Genomic DNA, 12083 nt, shown 5'->3' with positions numbered 1-12083 from the left:
ACCAGTTCAATGCAAGACACTGTGTTATGTGAGGCGGAAAATCATGTAAATCTCTTTTCCTCTGGGTGCTTTTTTCTCCATGGGTCTGTGAAATGGAAGGTGGATGCTCATTTGGACAGAGCAGTGGAGGTTCTAGCATTTGGAGATAGTCTGTCTATTGTTTCAGAATTAAAATCTCCCATTAATATGGTGGGAGCGTGGGGTAGGTTCAGAAGTTTTTCCATAATGAGTGTCAGCAACTACAAAAACAAACCCTCCCCACCCGCTACACCCCAACTTGATGGGTTTTATTCCCATAATGATTTATGCTTTATTAAACATCTTTGCAAGACCAAGACTGTGCACATGCTCATTGTGGTCTGGGCTGCTTAGGGATCATCATAAATTATCAAAACACAAAAATAATATCTGCCAGAAGCTGATAAAGCAAGACTGATGAATAATGAGAATAGACAGACTGCACTGGCTCCTGTGTTGTCACGTAAAATCCAATACAAATCTCTACGCAGTCGCCAACTGCTCTACAGGCAAACAAACAAAACTGCTTGCGTTCTGCATGGCTGGGAAGTAAGGCAGGGGCTCCCCCTGTTGTTCATAAGTATGATTGTTTCCCTGCAGAGCATTTAGGGGCCTTCTGACAATTCCTATCCACAGCAGTGAATGAAGGGAGAATTTCACTGCATACAGTCAGGTTTCTTATAAAAATGGTACACATTTTTTAATTAAAGTATATTGGAGATAGTTTTTTTTTTCATTAAAGAAAGTAAAAATGGGATTTACTTTAAGGTTTGCGCTGCGTTCCGGCTCACCTTAGAGTGTTGAGAGTCGCAGCAGTCATCCTCTTATTCCTCCCGATCTGTGAGACACACCGCCATTTTTGAGACGGTGCCTGCGGGTCTGTTGGCCGGGAAGGGGATAGCGTATCATTTTTCTTGCCCATTCTCTGTGGATATCAAAACTGAAGATTCAGCTGATGTTTACGATGCCGCTATGTTGTTGGAGAGGTTTGTTAGTAGGTTAATTCAGGATGTTCACATGGAGCCTTGCACTTCTGCATCCTACTCCATTCACACCCAACCCAAGTTTACAAAACTGCAGTATCATGAGACTCTTTTGCTCTCTACATATATGTGTCCAATATATATTGCATATAGACACAGATTTAGGGGTTAATGTAATAAAAAGGTCCAGTTTGTCCAGGAGCAGTAACCCATGGTAACAGCAGGTTGCATCTACTGGTCACCTGTTTAAAAGCAAATAGCGTATATGTTGCTATGGGTTACTGCACCTAGACAAACTCAGTGCCTTTTATTACATATGGGGGTAAGTAATTAGCATGCTCACCACCACAGTTACAGTACTCGTGGCAGGGAGTCTGATATGCCTGCTTAGGACTAAATAAATTTTGAGCATAGCACCACTAGTATGAAAAGAATAATACATACTTGAATGTGGTTAACAGTCTTGGGGAGAAATTTTTTTGACATGCATCATTTTTTTTGAAACACGACGCCATACAAGTCTATGAGAAAAATGTGCCCATCCCTAGTTAACAGCAATATTATCTATGTGACATCTGATTCAGTACCATGGTCAGCTACAATCTGATCAGTGCTGTAATTCAGTCCTACATTTAGACTTCCACACATGTAAATACTCATAAATACAATTATCATCTAAGATCTGTTTACACGCAATCAGTCTAATCTAATCGCAGTGCTTTCATGGAACCATTTCAGGCAGGTGCTACTCAATGTTAATAAGATAACAAAGGCAGGTACAATATTTTCACTTTATTAGTTACATAACTAGAGGTTTGAATTGTTATGAAACTGCCAGGGAATAAGTGTTAAAGGAGAACTAAGCTGTAGGCTAGAAATGTTTTACATTATGCTTTGAGCTTCTGTACCAGCCCAAGGCAACCATGAGCCTTTAGTAGTAAATATCTGTACTTAAAAAGATGCCACCGTAGCTCCCCATCTTCTAGTCTGCTGATTCACTGCACATGCTCCATGCTGCTGTCAATTACCTAAGCTTCGGGACCAACTATGCAATGAAAAAACTATGTAACTCACAATGCACTGTATATGCAGAATAGAAATGTCACAATATAAGGGTCAGTAGTACTTAATAGAGCTACAGCAATTACTAGATCAGTTCAGAAACCATTGCAATTAACATCGGAATGTAATAATCAGACTTGTAGCATCAGCTTATATTACAGGCCAAACTCATTTTCTAATTCATAATCTGTGACAACCCCTAATTTTAGCTTCTCAACAGCTGCTCAGAGCCCACTAAGCATGTGTCTGAGTGTCTGAGACTCTTTCCAAGATGGTGACCCCCTGTGACAAGTTTAAAGTCCTGGATCATTGCTGCTATTGAGAAACTGAAACTTTAGGCTGGTACAATAAATTCAGTGTGTAAAATATGGCATTTCTAAGGTACATTTTTATGTACAAAAAATAGACAAAACACAATACAGTGTCTTGTAGTATGGCATAGTAGTGGTGTTGGGTCAAGCATAAATGTATACAGACAGGAGAATACTATCACTGAATTGTCGTTATGCATGTGGTTTTAGTCAGTGGTATAAAGTAGGCCACATCACATTTTAAGGAATAGGTTACATGTCCATAGTGTCCTGATCACACAAGGTTAGGGATAGGAGGGGTTCCCGCCCCCCCATCCAGTCCTGTCTCCTACCAGTGCATGATCACTGCTATTTTATCATAGAACATGAGTGTAAATAATCAAAGTCTGTGTTGGGGGGGAAAGTAGCTTGTTTATTACTCCTAGCAAACAGACTACAGAGTCCGCTGTCCCTGGAGTGCCCAGTTCATTTGCCATTGTTTCAGACCAGAACTGTTGTATGGGGGACAGGAAGAGACCATATTTATAAAATTGGCCCCAGGATATTTGCATTGTGGGCAGAGGTCTCCTATCAAATTTATAAACTTGAGGGGAGTTTTGTACATTTGGTGGAGGAATGTAAACTGTATGATCCTATCTTTCGGCAAATATGGCATTTTTAACCATATTCATTTTTAGGGTCCAGTTCTCCTTGAAAACTCCACTGTATGTTGCAGCCTTCTTTCTGTTTATTATTTATTGTTCTAGCTTGACATAAACGGCCTCCTTCATGAAAATTATTATGTTTGGACTGAATGGTTGATTCCAGTTATCAATGAGTATTTTTTGAAAGTATGGCATGGACATTACAGGGATATACATAACCAAAATGTTGCTTGCATTCTTCATTACTGGAATCAACATGTATACATTTTGAACAATGTGAGCATTCTCTCTCTCTCTCTCTCTCTCTCTCTCTCTCTCTTAAGAGTGTTTACATGCACTGATGTCAAATACTGTAATATAAAAGGTGTCGGACTGGGATACCAGCGGCCCACCAGTAAACCTTAGACCATGGGGCCCACTTTCCAAACTATTATTCCTCACTCAACCTCTTTATTCTCTTAGTCTTTTATCTCTACATACTATACTCGATTCTTCCATTATTAAGCCTTTTAAAGAAATAGGGAATGGCCATGAAATAGGCCAATTGATTAGGAGCAAAGGGGCCCACTGACACCTGGGCCCACTGACACCTGGGCCCACTGATACCTGGGCCCACCTGGAGTTTTCCTGGTATCCCGGTGGGCCAGTCTAACACTTTATAAAAGCATAACAAAGGCCATTGCCTGTAAGCAGTGAAATGCTGTGTTTTTTGCATTTATTTCTAATAATAAGTTGCTATTTGGTGGCTTATACTTTGTTGTGGTTTGGGAAATGTGGCATACCTCCCAACATGTAAAAAATGCAAAGAGGAATTAAAACATCAGGTTCGCATAGTGCAATGAAATTTTTTGACCATGACTGTTTATGGCCACGCCCACTAATACATTTGACAGGTTATGAAAGTTTGAACACATTTCTGAGAGTTTTTGGGCAGTGGCAGATTTGTGGCTGGTGCTACTTTTTATCACTAATTTGCCCGAAATTGCATCTGAAGGAAGCTTTAGGTCACTTAATGATACGTTTGTCACAGTATTAGCGATTTCAATTATTTCAAATGGAGAGGCATTTTTTGCAGACGACAGATCTCCCCATCTGCCGCCTTATTTGTTATAACAGTTTTGCTAATAATAGCACATGAAGAGATATGACATTCTTGTACATCTCTAGACATTACATTATCATACATCTCTTAATAATGGTATAGAGGTTTTCAACACAGATCAACAGCAGCCCCTGTAGCAGCTGTAGCAGCTATTCCACCACTTACAAGCCAAATTCCTCAAAACCCAGTTTGCTTTCAACAGCAGCGGATCTTGAATTCATTTTCAGCAAAGTGAGTTATTTACTGGAGCAGATCTCACTGTCAATCAGTATTTTGTAGGGCTGCTGACTGATGGAACTTACTGCAAACTGCACCCTGCATAGCCCCATGCCTGACAAGTGGCAATTCATTTCTTCTTGATGTGCTCAATAAGATATTGTGGGCAGTTGTAGCATTGTTCCACGGGGACCTAGTGTATGTCCTGGAAATAATTTTCATGTGATAAAGTTGAAACATGGTTTCCCAGCTATAATGCAACATCTCATAGGATAATTGTACCAATTCACATGAATAATAAAGAAAAGGGAGTTTGCATGCAAGCTGCAAGATTTTCTTTAGTTTATTCAGGAACAGTGGTCAGCACCCTGTTGTAGCTCCCATTATGCCAAATTCAGGTGATTCCTGTGGTGTCCAAAAAAAAAAGAGCAATCATTTGGGAGTTTTAACCTTTAAAAACAGGAAATGCTTAATGAAATTCTAGGATTCTTAATGAATCCCAGGCAGGGATATTTTGGATGTGGCAGAGCCATCTAGAATGTATTGCAATATGTGGACAAACAATTCCTGTTGTGTTTAAAGTGACGGGCCTTTGTTAGTAGCTTAATGTAAAACATGTATTAATGTTGTTTTTATTTAGAGGCTGCATTGCTGTTTAAATATACAGACATTTTTTTCTGTGATCTATGAAAAAAAACTCCAATGGTGTTTTTTATGCAAATACTCCCTTTTTTGCCCTCCCTTTTTTAATAAATCTCCCTCTTGTTATCATAATGTGACTTTGTCTGTCTGTCTGTGCTAGTTCTGACATCTTATACCTATTGATCTGTGTCTGCTATGTTTCTTAAATCTATTTCTTCGCCTATCAGTAATTAACTTTAGGCCTCAGCCTATCTATATATATATGCTTTGTAAAGGGTATTTTGTTCTTCCAATGTTGTTCTCTTGTACAGTAAGCACCTGTATTTTGAGCTTCTGGGTTCTCTACCTGTTGTGACCTCCACCTACAAGCTTGCCAAATCCCTAACCTTTGGCATTATTTCTAGGATGTGCTGTTTACCTCTCACACAGATCTTTTACCATGCACCTTTCTTTCCTGGGCCTTATTTCTCTCTGACTACATTTTAACTTCTTCCTTATGTTTTAAATATGCTTTGTTTAGGGATGTACCAAAGCCAGGATTGGGTTCAGCAGGTTCTGCTTTTTCGGCAGGATTCAGATTCAGAATTCCAGGCCTGGCCAAGCTGAAACTGAATCCAAATTAGTGACAAGGAAGTTAAAAACTGTGTGGTCCAAAGTTTTCTTTCCTCCTTGGTTCTCTGATTTGCATATACAAATTAGGGTTCAGATGTGGTTCAGTATTCAGCTGAATCTTTGACAAAGTATTCGGGATTCGGGGGAATCCTAAAATATTGGATTTGTTGCATTCATAGCTTTGTTTCGTAAAATTGCATACTTCACACTATATTTGTTAATGTTCCATTTACAGTTAGCAATTTGTAAAGTTAATGTTAAACAATTTCTGTTCGATTATTCAGTTGAATTTAGTCTTTCCCAGTTTTTGATACACACAGAGCAAATATAAGAAACAGCATGCTCATATCTTAGTGAAACATGCTATGGACAAATAAAATATTACAATTTTAAGTTCACAGTCATTAGACATTAAGTTCTTAGGGAACGGTTACCTTCTGGTATACATCTCTTGTCATTTATGCTTGATTTATTTAATAAGTATTGCTGCCTCAAAGAATTCGAATGAGCTGTCAGAATTGCCGGAGCTCTGTAAATGGAAGATAATACGTTTAAATGTAATAATGGCTTTAAGAATACATTTATGATGAACAAGGATTCATGCGATGAATAATGATTTCCTCTAAAAACAAATTTAAATTATAAATAAAAAGCTGTTGAAGTGATTTTTTTCTTCTAGGAAACATTTCACAGTAAGCAATTTAATAACCATGTAAATGCATTCCTTACTTCCATATACGTGTATTCAAGTGGCTTGCACTCAATGTGTAAATCACTTAAATGGCTTGTGCACATGCAACATGTAAAATATGTTACTGCATTCAGTTCTCATTATTGTCTTAAAACGATAAAACATTTCTTCTACAATTGTAGCCGTAGGAAAAAGACAGGATGGGATTGTCCAATAACAAAAGAAAGACAAATTGCAAACACGGCAGAGAGGAATACAAAATATTTGGCAACTTCTGGAGGTACTGCTGTTGGACAAAAACAGTACATTGTCTGCCCATGGGGGTAATAGAGACATGTTATGGAAACTGATTTCAGTGTTGCTTAGCTGTTCTAACAGCACATTAGATAAGGACATTTTCAGTGCATACAAGTTACTGTATTTTGTGGATTAATCAGATCTACTAAAGCTACTCTAACGTGAAAAAACAGTCCACAGGCACCTGCAAGGATGCCAGATGTATTTACAGGGAGTAGCTAGTAACACAGTATAGACTAGGTATAGACTAGGTCTAACAAGAGAGCAGTCAAAAGACAGGTTAAAAAAAAACAGATCCAAAACCACAAAACAGGCAGAAATAAAGGGAAGGCATTGCTGGGAAAGGAAGCACATACAGACCAGAAACTAAGGGGCAGAAACTAGAAACATGGCAGGAACAGGGCTAAGAAACAAGATCCAAGAGCACACCCAGCAACTCTATCACAGGAACGTAGACTGAAGTATCTAGATTTTAGTGCAAAGGGTACTGCAAAGGAGTCTGCAGCCTTCCTCTGAAACATGAGAGGCAATGGCAGACAGCTACAGAGCACCAGGGAATAGATGCAATTTCAGCATAGGACAACTAGGAATAGCAGATAGCTGCACATTACATTCTGCACCATTATTAGTAATTTACAGTAATCACATTATTTTTAACCTATATATAAATAGAAACATATTAGGGATGCATGTAATCCAGGATTTGGTTTGGGATTCATCTTTTTTTAATAGGATTTAGATTTGGCTGAATCTTAGTGCCTTGCTGAACCGAATCCTTAAAATGGCATGACTTTTTGTCACATGAACATAGAAATTGTGATTTTTTTTTTCTGTGCGTGGTTCTTTTTAACACTTCCTTAGCCTAATTGCAAATGTAAATTAGGATTCCGATTCAGTTTGGGATTTGGCCAAATCCCAGAATAGTGGATTCAGTGCATCCCTAGAACATACAGATATCATCAGGGTTTTTTCCTCTCTGCATAATTAGGTGTTCTGATTTTCATTTAAAGCTTTCAACGGTTTATATCCATCTTTATTCTGTAGCTTCAGAATTTTTTTTTTAAGTTTATATTTAAAGTTTTAACATTTTATCATGATAACCCCAGGTCATCTAGCACCCCCAGCAGACATATCTTCGGAGAAAGAAAATTGGGAAACATTATTTCAGTACTGTGGACTAAAGTCCTGCAGCGGGTTGGGTACCCGCGTGTTACTCGCAAAAACCTGTGATACCCTGCGGGTTGCGGGTAGAAGTTCCGGGTGCGTGTACAGATGCAGGTTGGTGGTTCTGCGGGTTTGCGGGTTGGGCCGCTGGTGTTCTCAATAGTGATTTTTACTTTTTTTTCTGACCACGTCTATTTCCAATGATGTCACTTCCGGTTTACAATGACAGCACTTCCTGTTTTACTCCTTTTTTCTGATCACGCCTACTTCCGATGATGTCACTTCCAGTTTACAATGACAGCACTTCCTGATTCTTGATGGTCAGCAGGTCGCGGGTCCGGGTTGCAGATAAGGTACTACGGGTCGGGTATGGGTTCCAAAAAATGGACCCGCACAGGACTCTACTGTGGACCAAAATAGCTGAATGCCCGGACATTCCCAGAAGAAAGAGCCTGATTGCAAAGTGCTTTTGGGGCAGGTACTGACATTTGGGGGTACATTTGGGGGTACAATTTGGCAAGTCTGTGGGGCGTTAGGTAGGAATGGTTAATAAACTTGATTTGAATGTCTCATTGTTATTTCTGGGACTTTTTCTAGGGAATCTTCCCATATGTCATCCTCGAGATCTGGTATGTTGTTCTGCCATTTTATACAATATATTTTAGTTGTATTTTTTATTCCTTTGTATCACATTTTGCCCAGATTTCAGTATTGACTAATGGCATGCTGTTTTGGTGCCCAGTTTAACTCATACCAAATATCTGTTTAGAAAACCATTGCAAAAGTAAATAGAAACTGAAAAAACAGCTTTAAGTTAAACTGTAGTAATGGTTTCTCTGCATGTCCCAAATGCATGGTTAGGTGTGCTTTAGAAAGCAATATGCAACAGTAGATTTATAAAATAGCCCACATGCCTATTAGGGGTAAGAATGTGGTATAATAAACCATAGAGGTATCTTAGGAAATATTTGATGGTAAGTGGAAAAATGAGCAATGAAATACGTATTATCAAAAAATATAATTGACCAATATCAGTCAATAGGCCTATAACACACCATCTAACAATTTTTTTTTTTTATAATCATTTTTAATGCTTTTCAAAACAAAATACAAAAAGAAAAAAAAAAGAAAAAAGGAGAAAGGTTGGTGGAGAAACAAGTCACAGTACTTACCATCTAACAATTTAATTCAGATTTGTCTTGCAGAGAAAATCTGGTCTTAGAATCAGATAGTATTGTAATCGGCACAAAGTCATAGTGTACTAGAGTATGTGCCATCTTACATGTATAGCAATAGTATAGACTTGTTGCTACTAATGTTTAAGATATAACACAGGAGAAGGGCAACTTATGACATTGGTTTAAATTCTGGGTTTTCCGGACAGATTGACTCTGATGTAGTGGTGCTTCTGTATTCCATCTCTCACTTCTGCAAAGGCTTCTGGATGGTTTGCCTTACACATTAATACCACCCCAGAAGCCTGCAGGAGGAATTAAGTAAGGCTAAGAGACATTGAAAAATGGCCATATATATTACATTCTGCAAAGAATCACAGAAGATTTATATATTTTTTGGGGGCACAAGAGTTCTTTTTTTTTAGAATAATCAAATTGCAAGTGAAAAGCCAAATCCTGCAAAGATATTGTAATTGTTATGGTGCTTTGAAGAGTGAATGAATGTGAATAATACCATGCCTGTCTGCTCTGTAATTGAAAGCGCAAACAGCCTCATGTTCTTGGGTGCAGGAACAGATGCCTGTCTGCAATGAAATCTTCATACACCTGTATTTATCTGTTCCACTCGTCTCTAGCTGCCATTCGCTGACAGGGACCAATCAGAACTTGTCAGCTTGAAGGCAAAATGAAAAAAAAAGTCTTCTGAGAGAGAAAACTGACATAAATGTTCCCAATATTGGGTCTAAATGAAATGAAATTTACACATTTATATTTCAAAAGTGACCCTGTATAAGCACTCCTGTTATCAGAGAGTCGCTTATCATTAGCTATATAAATTATTCATAAATGGAAAATTGTGAAAAGAGCTTCCATAAAGATAGTGGCTGTAATCCTTTTTTTGTGACTTCTAATAAACACAACCAATGTACATATTTTCAAGGGCAGAATAATTTAAATGTGGTTCACAAGTCAGGGTAAAGAAAATTAAAAGTCAGGTCAATCTTTGATAGAAAAAGCCAACATTTATTAATTTTTAATTGCACTTGTCAGTGGCTGGAATGTCCTGAAAATTTCCTGCATGTAATTATTGTTTTTTTCTCTGAAGTATTTAACTTTTCTTATTATTCTTTCAATTTCTTCAGGATTACAGTTTCTCAAATTATCCTGGGACCATGTCCATATCCTGGGACCTTGTCCAAACCCAGATAATAAGTCTTGGAATTTTTTCAGGACCAATGTGCCCAAATGATTAAGCAAAAAAAACAAAAAAAACAAAGTGGGGTGAATGCCTTAAACCTAAGCTAATATACAGCAGTTTTAATGTGGCTAACAATGTCAATAATGTGGCACTATTGATCATTCCATAGATGAAGGGTCTTACCACATTGGTCCTAAAATTATATAATTAGCCAGTAAGGGCATCACTTTAATTCAACTTTCACTTGCTTCTGTCAATAGCTAAAATGGTAAAGTAGCTACACTGCTATGTTTTCTTTTATATTTTTCCAGATTATCTCAAATTCTCTTCATCTTTTATACACAATTAAGATGGAATTAGAATGTCTTCATTTATGTTGCTGTGTTGCAAAAAATTCTGGCAAATACACAAGGGACACAAGGGAAACCAAGTGCAGAGAAAATAAACAACCCAGATAAATCCACAATGATTTGTTGATACCATACGATACCAACTCAACAACTGTAATTACAAGAGTCAGTGGAGAACATAATTGAACCACACATTTGGACCCAAATTCAATGTCCCAGGGAACGATAGTTAAAAAGGTGCAGTATTAAGGAGGAAATGAGAAAGGGACGCAGTAACGCAGATCGCATTGTACAGTAGAGATGATGTGATGAATATTGGATGAAAGGACTCTAATTAAATCCTCTGGACAAAAAGGAAGGGATGGAATCAAGAACCAAAATGATTTCTTTTCAGAAAAGCAGGACTTTTGCTTAATTTGTCAGTACACATGCCAAATACTTTCAAGTCTATATTGAAGATAAATTATTATGTGTTTACACACCAATAGATAGATAGATGGATAGATAGATAGATAGATATCCAGACTTGTTTTTATAAGAGAGCACAGCATACGTATGCCAGTCCTTACTTTTCACATTTACAGTAGCTGCTGAGATAAAACCTGTGTGTAGGCGTCGCTCCTCACTGAAAGGTGCCGCACGCATGCGCAATTGGCGCTGCGCAGCACATAGAAAAACTTTTTTTTCTTTCAAGTATGATCGGGACGGGGGACTGGCCCGGGTGGGGCCCATTAGGGGTCGGGGCCCACCGGGTTTTTTCCCGGTATCCCGCCGGGCCAGTCCGACACTGATTCTAAGTAATGCCTTCTAATACTCCTTCCCTTGATTATATTTCTTGGTCAAAAACTGTTTTAGATAGGATGTTTTTATTGGCATGAACAGGACGCCATAATGTCAGTAGTCATTCATACTGTATGTGAATCTCTATGTGAACCATTTGGCAAATATATTATTTTCAATAAAAATACACATACAGATAAAATTCATTGATGTAAGATGGCTTTCTGAGAATTTGGTGTCAATGCTGAAGTTCAGAGCTACAGTGCTCTAAGTTATATAAGTATGGCAGGTAATGGGCAGAAAAGGTCATTTTAGTGTAGCTAATGCCTAATTCAAATAACTGGAGAGCTGCCATTAAGCAAGTACAGATTTAATACAAGTTGATTGTGAAGTATATTCAATATAGAATAGTGGAGTACAAGGCTTTTATGCCTAACCAAACAGATTTATTGCTCACATTAGATACCACATTTAGATACCACATTATCTTTACTAACTTATAATACACTGGGTGTACATGGTTCAATAACAGGATAATAAAAGAGAAACCACAGAAACTGGATTTTCAATAAAAAAAATAATGAATAAAGTAAAAGCAACATATAACTGTAATATTTCAATCTTAGCTTGTATATTAAGCCAAGCATTGTGCTACTGGATATACCTACATCTGTCCTGGATTTTTTCAACCCATGTATTCTAGAACACATTTGTTAAGAACACAATAACAGGATTTGCTGTTCTATATTGTAAGAATAGGACTAAGTGGATTTTCATCCATTCAGACTCACAGCAGGGGGTGCACTGATCCCCAAACAGCTACCAGCACAATTTCCCA

General features: G+C 37.9%; 1 pseudogene; it reads left to right on the top strand.

The window, feature by feature from the left end:
- Nucleotides 1–8125: 8125 nt before the first annotated feature.
- LOC108712343 overlaps nt 8126–12083 on the top strand; it is a 198664-nt pseudogene continuing 194706 nt past the window's right edge.

This window comes from Xenopus laevis, chromosome 3S (genome assembly GCF_017654675.1).
Source record: "Xenopus laevis strain J_2021 chromosome 3S, Xenopus_laevis_v10.1, whole genome shotgun sequence".
Classification (NCBI taxonomy): Eukaryota; Metazoa; Chordata; class Amphibia; order Anura; family Pipidae; genus Xenopus; species Xenopus laevis.
The sequence above is the reverse complement of the archived record's forward strand: the minus strand, read 5'-3'. Positions and strand labels throughout refer to the sequence as shown.